Source organism: Nomascus leucogenys, chromosome 16 (genome assembly GCF_006542625.1).
Source record: "Nomascus leucogenys isolate Asia chromosome 16, Asia_NLE_v1, whole genome shotgun sequence".
In the NCBI taxonomy this organism is placed as follows: Eukaryota; Metazoa; Chordata; class Mammalia; order Primates; family Hylobatidae; genus Nomascus; species Nomascus leucogenys.
Genome location: NC_044396.1, coordinates 83,199,604 through 83,213,032, shown reverse-complemented (window position 1 = coordinate 83,213,032; position 13,429 = coordinate 83,199,604). Strand labels below are relative to the sequence as shown.

The 13,429-nt window shown below is 38.7% G+C and overlaps 1 long non-coding RNA gene across 1 annotated transcript in view; it reads right to left on the bottom strand.

The window, feature by feature from the left end:
• Nucleotides 1–2,592: 2,592 nt before the first annotated feature.
• The window catches only part of LOC115830628, an 85,908-nt gene continuing 75,071 nt past the window's right edge, over nt 2,593–13,429 (bottom strand). The window contains exon 3 of the long non-coding RNA XR_004026157.1: nt 2,593–2,694. This is a non-coding gene — a long non-coding RNA (uncharacterized LOC115830628). The remainder of the gene's footprint in view (nt 2,695–13,429) is intronic.

Below are 13,429 nucleotides of genomic sequence, written 5' to 3'. Positions count from 1 at the left end.
TAAAGCCACTTCAGAGAGTTTGCTGGCATAGTTCAGATATTTAGGGATTTTTCTGTCTCTTCTTTTAAACTGATCAAACATTTATCACAGTGTCCTAAAAGGCCTAGATTCCAGGAAGTCCGTACTGAGGCAAAAAAAAGGTTTCAGCTGGACAGCATGCTGTCACATCTTGATGGCAGAGATCAAACTTCTCTCAGGGTATGAGGAGGGGACAAGTCTTAACAGGCAGTTTTAACTGTAGGATAAGAATAAGCAAGGTGGCATCATTTTCCAAGTCCCATTGACATTGGGTGAAAGTGACAGAAAAACCAAACTGTTTCCCTATCCCCCACATAATTCAATGTTAACATGGCTCTAATTGAATTAAGGATAAGTTCCTATTTGAGGTGATACATACTTTTGGTTTATTTTAACTAATTTTTTAAAAATAAAATTAAAAATAATTTAAAAAATAATTTTTAAAAATAATTGTAGCAATGGAGGGGTGGGGATGGCCGCTCTTACAAAATATTGATGGGAATGTGAGATACATCCTTTTGGAAGGCAGTATGATAATATACATGCATCCACTCCCACAGTGTATTTTGACCCTAAAATCCCATTCCTAACAACGTTATTAAGCACGTAAGAAACATCAGTGTGTATGATCAATGCAGCTTTGTATGTGACAGTCAAAAATCAATGGAAAAAGAAAGGTTCAGAACAATAAAACCAGTGAAATAAATTATGACATATCAATTAAATGGAATACTAGCTGGTTATCAGACTGAAGATTTAGGAAAAAAGTAATGACAGGAAATCATTATAAGCAATTGTCAAGTAAAATGAGCAGGTAATTAGAGAGTGTGAGCTGTATAAGTGTAATTGTGTGCATTCATTTACATAGAAAAACTAAAACCTAGAAAGATGGATTACCAAAATGTACACAGTGGTTATTTGCAGATAGTGGGATTCAGATAACTTTTATGTTCTTTTTCATGCTTTCATGTATTATCCAAATTATTTCAAATAAATTTCATGATAAATATCAATTCACAAAAAGAAAATCAACAACCTATTTTAACAAAGGTTGATCTACTACTACTTTTTATAGGCAAAGAAGACAAATAGAGATTTGCAGAAGAAAATATCATATGGGTTATCCTGGTAGTCTCCAGAGAATTAACTGAGTCATCCACATTATTTAGCTCCATCTCCATCCTTCATGTGATAGGAAACAGAGTTTTGAAGTCGAGGTAATAATAAAAAGGCTCCAAATCACCTCTGCCACTTATTGACCATGTGATGTTGATTTTGCTGAGCTTTAATTTCCTCATTTGTAAAATAAAGATCAATAGTTCAAAGCTTTATTGTGAGAACTCATTGAGAAGATAATTTTGAAAGCAATTGAACATGGCCTGTTCATAATTGGACGTTAATACATGCAAGATGCATTACTATATCATTCACCTATTTAAAAAACGAGTTAAAAACATTAAATGAGATAAGGTCAGAAATGCAATTATGTGATAGAGGACACAGAAAGCGAGCACCCACTGAAGGCTGGCTGTCTCTTCCTCTCTTCTTTGTCTGTACCTGAACTTTATTCCCTTCTCAAGCCTCTGCTCTCACTTTCCTTTCAGGACATAAGGCAGCATCACCAAACGGCTCTCCAGGAGAGCTGCTACCTCTGCCAAAGGCAAAAAGGAGATAGGGAAGCTGCCACAGCATCTGTTGGCTCCAGGAAGGAACCACCTTGTCTGTGGCCTAGGGATAGAAGGATGACACCTCATCTAGTTACTTTATACATGCCAGTTCTGCACTAGCAAAAACCCAGAGGCCAACCCCCAGACTGGAGCCTGAAACGTTGCTACATAAAACCCAGTGTTTCCATGACTGAGCTTGCCAGCCGCAACAACAATATCAGCAGAAAGATCGCTTCTGATCACCTTCTCCTTCCAAATCTCATGTGAGTGCAACTGCTGGCAGAAACTCAGTTTAACCAGAACCCTACTTGTAAGGGAGTCTGGGAAATGTAATTTTTAGATTACGAGTTTTACAAAAACAAATGTATATGGAAGGAGGTTGGAATGGAGGTTGAGTGCTGATCTGCCATATCCACATCATATCTCCTTTTTTTTTTTTGAGACGGAGTCTCGCTCTTTCACCCAGGCTGGAGTGCAGTGGCGCGATCTCGGCTCACTGCAGGCTCCACCCCCCGGGGTTCACGCCATTCTCCTGCCTCAGCCTCCCGCGTAGCTGGGACTACAGGCGCCCGCCACCTCACCCGGCTAATTTTTTGTATTTTTAGTGGAGACGGGGTTTCACCGTGTTAGCCAGGATGGTCTCCATCTCCTGACCTCGTGATCTGCCCGCCTCGGCCTCCGTATCTCCTTTAGACTCTGACACAAGAGGTGGCCTTTCCCTGAACCCTATGCTTTAGAAGATCCTGAATACCACAGATGCAATATGAGTAAATTTATAAAAACACATTTGTGCTCCTATCTCTTGGGAACCTATGTTCAACAATGGCACAGCACAACCCATAAACTAAAGCATCAGCTCACAGACATTGTTCAGGCCTCAGAGAAGTGTTTCTCAAGATCTCTTACCTTATATTCTTGAAAGGAAAGATGGCCAAGTCCAAATTCCATGTAAGTTTGTGAATGGAGCCACTTCAGACTTTGGGGGTGGACACAACTTTGCACAGAAGACCTGAATAGTGAAAATATTTGGGAAAGAGAAAAGATAAAATTACTACCTTGTGAAATTTTTCCTCTCATGAATAATTTTTTGACATTATTAAAGCACCAAATTTCCAGGAATCTCGAACATCCATTTTTCTGGAATCCTTTTATATTACAATTTGTGGTTTGGAAGGTACTCCGCTATTCAGAATAATTGCACATATCAACTGAGAAACATTTCAATATTAAACCATGCACTTCACTCTAAAATTGTATATTTTTAAGCCTAAGTATAACATGTGTTTAGTATTATCTCAATTCTTTACGTTGTCAAGTTGGTGATCATTGAATGGAAGAAATGTGAATATGTTGTTTTTATAAATATATTTAATAAGATTTATACATATAAAATAATTATATTTGAATAATTTTACTTAAATTTTCATACCGATTCATTTAATGATATTTCATATTTCTATTTTAATAAGCAATATTAAATATTGTATAAGCCAGGTATGGTGGCTCATGCCTGTAATCCCAGCACTTTGGGTGGCCAAGGTGGGAGAATGGCTTGAGCTCAAGAGCTTGAGACCACCTGAGTAACATAGTGAGATGCTCATCTCTATAAAAAACTAAAATATTAGCTGGGTGAGGTGGTGCATACATGTAGTCCCAGCTACTTGGGAGGCTGAGGTATGAGAATTGCTTGAGCCCAGGAGGCAGAGGCTATGGTGAGCCATAATCACACCTCTGCACACCCAGCCTGTGCAACAGAATGAGACTCTGTCTCAAAAATTAGAAATACTTTGTAAGACAATTTTTGAAAATGAATGCAAAATAATTTTAATTTTGTTAATATTTATACTTTTAGAAATATAATTTACATTTTAGTTTGCATTTAGTTTTTCTGAAAATATATTTAAATTGTATATATGCCAAATAGAGCCCTTTTATATTTTAATTTTTTAGACTATTACTGCCAATAGAACACAAATAACATAAATTTTTTATTACAAAAGCATCATGATTTTGCTGAAATAAACAGAATACACAGACAGGAACAATAATTCTGTTAAGTTGCTGGCATATTTTGCTTACTTCCTTTCTTTGTTCTACTCCTATTCCTTGGGGTCATAGAAAAGATACCTATCCTTCATTGTACCTGACAGGCCCTCAAATATTTCAAGAAAGTAACTGTGAACCCCTGAACCTTCTCTTCCCCAGGTCTATTTCAGATTAAGTATATACTCTCCATCCATTGTCCATTCAGTCACGTCACTATTATTTCAAGTGAAAAGCCCTTTAAGAGTACCTACTGTGTGTTGGACATCGTGTCTAAGCACTAAGCACACAGAAATTAAAACAGATAAAGACATCAAGTTACAGCAAATAAAACCTTGAGCAATCTCGTTTGATGTTTGATAGCTATTTGATAGATATTCCTTTTAAATTCAGTGCCAAGAAGTGAGCAGCCTATCCAGGCATAAGAATGCACCTATTTCCCTTTCATTCATCCTTTTATTAAACAGCCATTAGCAACAGCAATAAAATATTGCCTGCTCATGATGTGTCAGGAGACTTGGGGATTCTAAGGTGGAAAAAACAGAATTGTTATCCTTAAGGAGTTCAAGAGCAAATGACAAGGAGGTAGACACAAATTCACTGTGTTAAATTCTATGACAGAGGCCAGTATAGGATGCTATGGGAATTTTCTGCCAACTCAAAAATAATTTTATTTTACTCCATTTCATCTTCAAACTACAACCTATGTAGCCAGCTTGCTTATACTTATTGTCACTACTTCCTCACCTCTCTGAAATTTTTAATTCACCGAAATCTAATGTCAAGCCCACTTCCCACTTACACTGCCCTAAGCAAGCTCAGCAAAGATCTAGACCTAAAGCCAACGGGCGTTTTCATTCCTTACCTTGCTTTACGTGAACATCTGCCTCCTTCTTAAGGTAACTTTTTCCTTCAGCTTCCACAACAACACATTCTTTCAGTGGTTTCCCCAAACCTCTGGCTAATCATCTGCTTCTTTTATTATTTCCTATTACTCTGCTCATCTTTTAAATCTCCGTCCTGTTAAAGCGAACTAAATACGGCCTGAGACGGACTCCGTACTTCTGTCTTTGTGGATGAACTGCAGCCTAGCTTAATAGGTAGACAAGATTGAAAACCTAATTTAGGTAGGAGTATGCACCTGCAACAATAGCTAAGCCTTGACCAATCCCAGCAGCCGTATTTCAACCATTCATACACTGCTGAGTGTTCAAACTGTGTTCAAATGCGGCAAAAGTGGAGCTGTAACCAATCCAGCTGTTCTGTACCTCACTTCCGATTTCTGTACCTCATTTCGCTTTTTGTGTCTATAAATCTTCTTCCACTACATGGCTGTGCTGGAGTCTCTGTGAATCGGCTGTGATTGTGGGGGCTGCCCAATTTGCTAATTGTTCATTGCTCAATTAAACTCCTTTAAATTTAATTCAGCTGAAGTTTTTCTTTTATCAGTCCTATGGATATTTCCCAGAAATGTTTCCCTACTCGCCCTGGGTGGTTGCAACCATCAATATGCTGAATACTGGTGAATGTGTGTCTGACCAAAATCTTTCTTCTGAGTTACGAAGTGTATGCCCAACTGCCAACTCAACACTTCTTAGATGTCACTCAGGCCCATTAAACTCAGGCTAAACCAGTAAACAATTTCTACCCCAAATGTTTTTCTCCTCCTGCAAAACTTATCACAATAAAGGAAGACGCCATTTACCACATTTTGGTCGTTACCGTTGATGCTCGTAGTGCCCCTCGTGTTTAATCAGCAACAACTATCAATTTCTGCCTCTAAAAAGGTTTCTGTCTCTCCATCCTACATCTGCTGTTTGTGCTCAGACCTCTCTGTGGTTTCCAGCTAGTCTCCTGCTCTTCCAAAATGGCCTGCCATCTTTCAAAAATGCAAATCTGACTATATCACCTCATTCATTAAAACTTCTTAATGACTCCTATTTCCCTGACACATAAAAGAACAAAGAGTGTTGGGAAACAGGAAGAAGCTTGGAACTACAAGAGTATAAAGTTCGAAAGGAGGATAGTCATGTTCATAGAAAGCAAAACCTTAGCACACACTAAGGTGGAATAAGGAGGTGGTCATTGGAGCATCCGTCTCCAAGGACAGTAAAACAGAGCTGAAATAGAACAGCTGCCAGTAAACTCAAGTTTTTATCCAGAACATACAGAATTGGAGAAAATTACGTCAGTTTCACTTCCACCAATAAAGTGGTGTTCTAAAGAGAAAATAAAAGAACACTTCTTACTGGTGCTTTGTTCATTATATCTGTTTAGAAATTTTGCAGCACGGCACTGAAAATTAAATTATGCCACTACAGGCAGCAATATCAATGACAGTTGCTTGGAGCTGTTACAGTTGAAATGCTGAAAGCAACTAATGCATGAAATATTGCTATTGTAATAGAATCCATTTGTATATAGCGTTTGTCTTTAGAGGAATGAATAACCAATATTTTCTCTTGAGTGATACAAAAACCGTGAAATGCCATGTTATATGATTCCATTTATATGAAAGTCCAAAATGGGGAAATCTATAGCAATAAAAAGTTCCCACAAACATTGAAAATTTAAAAATTTAAAAAAGAATAGTTCCTTAGGGCTGGGAAGGAATGGGGATAAAGAGGTGATAGATAAAAGATTCATGTTCTCTTATTGAGTTGATGAAAATATTATAAAATTGACTGTCATAATGGTTACAGATATCTGTAAATATGCTGAAAACAATTGAACACTTTAAATGGATAAATTGTGTGGTATGTTAATCATATCTCAAAAAAAGCTGCTTTTTAAAAAGTGGAAATAATTTTATATGCTTGAAAGTAATAAAATTATAATATTTTCAAGTACTGTTTTGAAAAAGCTTTATCATGTAAACTTCCCCATTTGATTTCAGAAATTTGTTGTACTTTGCCTTTCCTGTAGTCCTAAGTAAACGGAAAGTTTGTAATCTTTAAACACTGTGAAATAAAATATCATTTCAAATAAGACATCTTTTTTTCACATTCATGTGTATGTCATAAATCCCTTATTTGGAACAAAAGCAAATAGTAAATAATTTTAGTAATAAAATTATCATCTATCTTTTATTTCACTGAATAAATATTGAACAAATATTTTTAAGTGCAGATTTGAAGGAGCCCAAAATTATTAAACTACCACAGTCCCAAACATGCCTTGAAATTTAAAGAGCAGATTTTGCTGTTTTTCTAGGGCTAGAGTCAGCCCATCTTAGAGAACTGACTGCTATTAACAACATTGAGGGCAGAGGCAGAAGTGGGCTGTGGGGAAGAACAGATCAATGGAGAATCAGGAGAGGCCCTAGCATGTAACGGTGATGAGAATTTACCATGAACCAAGTGTAAAGAGGACCAAGAAGGAGAGAGGGAGGAAAGAGGAGAGGGAAGGGGAAAGAGAGACCAAGTCAGGATACTTAGTTTTTAATCTCAACTTTAATTAGTTCCATGGCTGCGGGCAAGTTGTTTTCTTCTGAGCCAGCCCAAAATATAATGCAAGCCACATGTGTAATTTAAAATTTTCTGGTAGCCGTATTTAAAAAGTAAAAAGGAAAAGATAAAATCAAATTTAAATTGTTTCTATTTTAGCCCAATATATCCAAACTGCTACTTTTAATAATCAATTAACAATCATTAACAATATATTTCGCACTTTTTTCTTACTAAGTATTTGAAATCTGATGTGTATTTTGTACTTTTGACATATCTCAATTCAGACTAACCACGTGTGGCTGCTGGTCAAAGTATTACTCAGAGGAGGTCGGGTCCTAACTCTCCTTCTCAATGAAAAATTTTAAAAGTGAAAGTATTCTGTGCATTCTAAGTGTTTTCCTGGCTCTGACATTCTCTGATTCTTACTAAGAGATTTAAAATGCATCTAGACAAATTATATACTCCCACACTTTGTGGTCTCTGAACTCTTCTAAGCCAAAAAGGAATCATATGTTCAGGGGAGATTGTAAAGATGACTCTTCCTCATTATCTTTGATCTGTTGTCATCTTTTAGCTAGGAAGACGTAAAGTCAAGAATTTGAGTCAGTGAAATTTCTGAGCCATATGGAATCTGACCCATAAGCTTTCCGCAATTACACAGACATATTACTCACATCAAGCTTTGCTCTGCTACTTCAATTCCAGGTTAGCAAACCACAACAAAAGCTGAAAACAGACACCACAATGCCCTTCAACGTCCTCCATCCGCACGTGTCCTCTCCATGCGTGGACCCCACATTCTCCTACAGCAGAATCCATCATATGCCTCTTTACACACCCCTCCAGAAATCACCAGAGGGCTCCTATGTATTCAGCTAAACAGACACCACCATCCAAGCCATTCTTGAACCCAAGGGATAAAACAGATTTTGTACAATCCAGAATCCTCTTCAATTCGGAAATGTTACCCAAAATTACTCGTGTGAGATGGTCACATTCTCTCTTATGCTTGATGACCATCTAGTGTTATGACTCCTAGCGTGACCATAATGTTGCACGTATTTTAATTCTGCCCTACAGGAGGGCTTTTGGAGGCTCTTTTTGTCTTGTCTGGAAACATAAGTCCCTCTGTCTCATCATGCCATGAAATGTAAAAATAGAGGTACCTCTCAGTCCTCATTACTCTGAGAAGCAGGCATCATTCAGTCTAGTCTTGAATTTGGAAGACTTTTATGGTACATGTCTTGAGTTTAAAAGCTCTTTTTTAATGACTTTAGAGGAAATTTGGGAAATATCACTTGTAATAAGGACAACATGCAGGCCACCATACCTTCATTCCATAAGCATTTGCTGGCCGTTTATTTTGTGCCTACTGCTGTGCTAGGTCCCAGAGATGTATACAATAATGACTCCTACCCAACATAATGTCCACTGGGATCTTAATAGAGGTATGAATAGGAAGGATTTTCAGCCACAGAGACACATGCATTTGCTCACACACTCAGCATTGATCTCATGTTTCTACATTGAAATATGAAAGGCATGACGACAGATATATATAGACATATATATAAAATTTATGTGTATATATATATATATATACATTACATATATATATGTAATTTATGATGTGAAGAATGAAGCAAAAATATATAGTCATCAAAGGAATAACAAATAATTTAAGTAATCTCCCAAAGAGTGTACCTTTCCCCAGGGCAGGCAGTATGGTAACGTGGAAAGCACTTTGTACTCAGTGGACTAGGTTTGAGTCTTAACGTTGGAGAAATCTCATAAGCTCTCTGAACTTGAGGTCTTCTCACTTATAAAATAAAGTGATGATATCTGCTGTGTACTTTTCCCCCAGTAGTTCCATGAGACATAAATAACATAAAAATATATTTTTAGATGGTAATACATGTTTTGAAAGAAAAAAAAAAGGCCAGGGATGGTGGCTCATGCCTGTAATGCCAGTACTTTGGGAGGCCAAGGAGGGCAGATCACTTGAGGTCAGGAATTTGAGACGAGCCTGGCCAACATGGTGAAACCCCGTCTCTACTAAAAATATAAAAATTAGCAGAGCATGGTGATGAGCACCTGTAATCCCAGCTACTCAGGAGGCTAAGGCAGGAGAATTGCTTGAATTCGGGAAGCAGAAGTTACAGTGACCCGAGATCACACTACTGCACTCCAACCTGGGTGACAAATGAGACTCTGTCCTAAAAAAAAGGAAAACAAAAAGAAGGAAGGAAGGAAAGAAGGAAGGAACGAAGGAAAGAAGGGAGGGAGGGAGGGAGGGAAAGAAAGAAAAGAAAGAAAGAGAAGGAGAGAAAGAGAGAAAGAAAAAGAAAGGAAGAAAGAAAGAAAGGAAGAAAGAAAGAAAGAGAGAAAGAAAGAAAGAAAGAAAGAAAGAAAGAAAGAAAGAAAGAAAGAGAAAGAAAGAAAGAAAGGGAAAGAAAGAAAGAAGAAAGAAAAGGAAAGAAAGAAAGAAGAAAGAAAAAGAAAGAAAGAAAGAAGGAAAGAGAGAGAGGGAGAAAGGGAGAAAGTGAGAAAGAAACCTGGATGATATGCTTGGAACTGGCTATTGTTGAAGTGTTTAGAGGGGGCTGACACTGATATCTAAAGGAAAAGAAGCTGTTCTAAGCCATATGAAGATTGGAGGGGGGAGGACATAAGAAGAGTGGGGAAAGTCCCAGGTGCTGAAATACAAAGCAAAGAGGACTTAGGATATGGAGGAGCTCCTGCCATTGGAGCAAGCTCAGCATGTTAGAGGCGCTGAATGATCTTGTGTCTGGAGAAGAATGGACAAGAACAAGCTGTGTCAATGTTTATGACACAGAGGTAGCCAGAAACCAGACCGCAGGGGGGCTTGTAGGGCCCACGAAGGGGTTTAGATTTTATTATAACAGCAAAGGGCACTTGCCATTATTAAGCCTCAGAAACCCAACTGGATCAAAAGCAGAGGCATTAGGATGTTTCTCATGTTCTCTCTCTCTCTCTCTCTCTCTCTATTTTTATGTTCTCTCCCCGTATGCCCAAATTAAAACCTGTGGATCTTATACCTCCAATAAAGAAGTAAATGATGCCCATTGAGGGTTTATAGAAGGGTCCTAAGGGGGTCTTGGTAGGAAAGGCAAAACATTTCCAGCTGAAAGGCATAGAAGAGCAGTAAAAGGAGGTGACCTCTGGGGAGAAATGCTAACTCCAGAAGCTTTGTGCTTCTATGGAGAGTGAGTGCAGCACATGCTTGGATTTAGGCAGACACAGGTTCAAACACTTCCCAGTTGAATGAAGTTGGGTAAAGTATCAAGCCACTGTGAGCCACCATCTCATCTGTAAAAATAGTACAGAAATATCTACTTCACAGAGTTGCAGAGATGATGAAATATGACAGCAAACATAAAGGAGAGCCTAGCCATGCCAGATGGCCAGATGCACCCCATCGACAAGCCAAGGGGCTGTCTTTCTGCTTTGATTACCATGGTCTGCCTCTTCCTCTGCCCTTCTAGCCTGAAGGAATCACTGAATGTCCCTGTTGGTCAGTTTAGGACTGCAATGAAAGAAGCCAAGATGCTGAAAGCCAGTATCTGGCATATTAGCTCATCTTTTGATGGCTTCTAGAATGTCAGCTTCTCTTCCCTTCATCTCCCTTCTGCCTCTGCTGAGTGAGGCTGGAAAAACTCCTAAGTTTCCCCAGAGGAAAGTGGGAGGAAAGTGGACACTCACTAACCTCTGCCTGGATCCATTCCAGGCTCCAGAGAGTGTCCAACAGTGCCTTCTCTGGGGTCATTCATAAGTGTCTCTAATGTTCTCTCTGGCCTTTCCCAAACTATCCCAATCCCGTTGCCTGATAACTGGTTTTGCATAGAGGCTATGTGCCTTTCTCTTTGTTTTTCTTTAAAATGCTTTTTTTTTATTATTATGGTGTGAAGGGCAGAATTCCATAGTTATGAGTTTTTAATGTTCCATAGAAATCCAGGACTTTTGACAGCAGTCCTCTAAGAAGTCAGTTGATAAAGCCTAGTGTCCTGTAATGTTGACATCGCATGGAGGATTAGACGTAAAATTTAAGTCATCTCAAATGAGAAAGGAAATACAGAAAGTGTAAATTCTGTGTCCAAGACCACACAGTTTATGGAATCACAGTCAGAGCTAAAGCTGAGGTTTTCTGTCTCCCAATCTGTTGTTCTTTCCCTACACCTTGCTGCTTCTCTGTCTTAAGTAAGCATAGTAACAAAATAATAAATAATTCCACTTTAAATACTTTGTGAAATCACTAGTAAAAAAAACTTATCACGGCCGGGCGCGGTGGCTCACTTCTGTAATCCCAGCACTTTGGGAGGCCGAGGTAGGTGGATCACGAGGTCAGGAGATCGAGACCATCCTGGCTAACACGGTGAAACCCTGTCTCTACTAAAAATACAAAAGATTAGCCAGGCATGATGGCCAGCACCTGTAGTCCCAAGTACTCAGGAGGCTGAGGCAGGAGAATGGTGTGAACCCAGGAGGCGGAGCTTGCAGTGAGCCGAGATTGAGCCACTGCACTCCAGCCTAGGTGACAGAGCAAGACTCCATCTCAAAAAAAAAAAAAAAACTTGTTACATTGTAGCTCCTTAATCAGAGTTATACGAGCTGTATGAATGTGTGTGGAGATAATTCATGAAATGAAGACTGCAAGAAGAATAGTGTTTTGATATTTTAATAGAAATATTCAAATAACTAAGCATATTTGGGACTCATCCAATATCGCTGCAAGGAATTCCCTCCAGGAGTTCATTGGTCTGCTGTTGCTCAAATGTTCTTGAAGGAAGGGAGCAACGACCTGACACTAATACTAATGTTAATCCCATTGGTTAGGCAGATTTATTATTTTCTCCCATCTTTCTTTTCAGGTAGAGAAAGAGAGAGGAGGATATAAACAAAAGCACAAAAGTGAAAGTAGTATGTGGTTATCATGGATGGATAATAAAAGATATCATAGGAAAAATGCAATCTATTACCTAGAGGATCCTGGGACTCAATCATTTGCAGACAAATCTAGGGAAAACCATGTTGAAAGTAATTTTTGTCCCTGTGATTTCTGAGCTGGATAAAAGAAGTGTTTAAAAATAGAGTCCTTCATTAAAAAATCAAAAGGATGGAAGATATAGTGGAGATTAAAGTGATGTATTGTATGAGAGCAGTTCTGGAAGGTGTTTATTTATAGGCAATTATACATATTCTCAACAAGGACAGTAATAGCCTGAAAGAAGACATGTCCCACATAGCTTCTCTGGGCCAGTTAGAGCCTGTGCTTTCTTTAGAGCACTGCTCTTCTTCTAGGCTAAGCCCAGAGGCATGAGGAGCCATGAGATGGACCACTGGGACTTCCAGGTGCTTTCCTGAACCAGCTTAGGCTCCTTTCATGGCATCTCTGACCTCTTTGACATGCCACTGACAGCCCCCTGGACCAAGAAAAGAACTTCCTCCCAGAAGCACTTTTTACCCCCTTTTAACTCAAGAAATATGAGGTCAGCTTAAAACTCTCTGGGGCATGGAGTGAGAGAAACATTAAATACTAATGTTAACAATAACTAATCACAATGACTGCTTTTATGGCAAACACTACATCATCTACTTGGGATTTTAATATCTTTACTGTCACCAGTCCAGGTTACCTCCTCTCCAGCATGAATTACTTTATCAATACATTTCTCTTATCTCACTGCTTTTGTTCTTTCCCCTATGCTGTCTGCCTTCACACAGCAGGAAATAGCATTTCAAAGCATAAATACCATTGTATTATGACTTTGCTTAAAATTCTCAATGGCTTCAGATCGCACAGTCAAAAAATCTTACCACTCACTCACTCCATAAATTCCAGCCACATTGGACATCATTTTGTTCCTTAAAATGGACACACTCATCCTAAAGTGAGGACAATTGCTATTGTTCCCTCCGCATGGAAGATATTACCCCTCGTTGTCCTGCAGATATCAGTTCAAAAGCCCCTTCTTCAGGAAGCCTTCCCTGATCACCTTTTGGTCATCCCATAATTCCTCTTCTTTGTTTTTTGTTTTCTTCACAGCATTTATAACCATTTAAAATTATCATGTTTATGTATTTATTTGTTTGTGCATTGTCTCTCCATTGCCCCTTCCCTCTCCCAACCTTGGCCATAAAAATACAAGCTCCATAAGAGCAGGCCTTCATCCAAATCCCCAGTGACTAGAACTCTGCTCAAAGCCCAAGGTGGGAGATCACAGGGCCCATGTT